Source organism: Boleophthalmus pectinirostris, unplaced genomic scaffold (genome assembly GCF_026225935.1).
Source record: "Boleophthalmus pectinirostris isolate CB_2022bp ecotype Guang Dong unplaced genomic scaffold, ASM2622593v1 HiC_scaffold_6, whole genome shotgun sequence".
Classification (NCBI taxonomy): domain Eukaryota; kingdom Metazoa; phylum Chordata; class Actinopteri; order Gobiiformes; family Gobiidae; genus Boleophthalmus; species Boleophthalmus pectinirostris.
This window is the reverse complement of record NW_026571447.1, coordinates 38,491,451-38,492,246: the sequence shown is the minus strand read 5'-3', so window position 1 is coordinate 38,492,246 and position 796 is coordinate 38,491,451. Positions and strand designations below refer to the sequence as shown.

Sequence of the window (796 nt, the reverse complement as noted above, 5' to 3'; positions counted from 1 at the left end):
GACTTTCCCAACTCCTCCCCTCCAGAAGGCGCTTCAGAAACCTTCAGACTAAAACCAGCAGCTTCAGGAACAGTTTCTTCTCCATAGCTGTTTCCTTACTGAACTCTATCCCCCGCTGAACTGGTCTTGATTAGTGCGGTCTTGACTATAACTTTATGTAGGACTATGTTAAAATGTGCTATTTGTGCCATTTGTTTAGTTATGAGTTATGGTTGTGGCCATACCAGCTTGTCAAAGCCTGATCCGGTCAGATCTCAGAAGCTAAGCAGGCTGGGCCTGGGTAGTACTTGGATGGGAGACCGCTAGGAATTCCAGGTGCCAGTGGCAAGGACTGTCGCTGTGTCCTTAGGCAAGACACTTCACCCACATTTGCTTAGTATGAATGTAGTGTGTGCGTGAGTAATGGTGGTGGTCGGAGGGGCCGAGGGCGCAGATTGGCAGCCTCGCTTCTGTCAGTCTGCCCCAGGGCAGCTGTGGCTACAATAGTAGCTTACCACCACTGAGTGTGGAGAGACTGAATAATGAACTGTAAAGCGCTTTGGGTATGAAAGGCGCTATAAAGATGCGATCAATCAATCAATCAGGTCTTAACCGTGCCCCTTTGGATGAAGACATTCAGACATTCAGACATTCAGACATGCCCTGATGAAGACGCAAGTTGAAATGTGTTGGCATTTGACATGAAATAAAATTATAGCTGAGCATACCGGAGTTTCTCGAATCTCTTCTTTCATTTTGTTGATCTGCCCACTTGCACCTGATTGTTTCTTCAATTAGTGGTGATCCAGCAAGAGCT

The 796-nt window shown here is 46.9% G+C and overlaps 1 pseudogene; it reads left to right on the top strand.

Moving 5' to 3' along the window:
* Positions 1-210: 210 nt before the first annotated feature.
* Positions 211-327, top strand: LOC129411952 (5S ribosomal RNA; annotated as a pseudogene).
* The last annotated feature ends 469 nt before the right edge of the window (positions 328-796 follow it).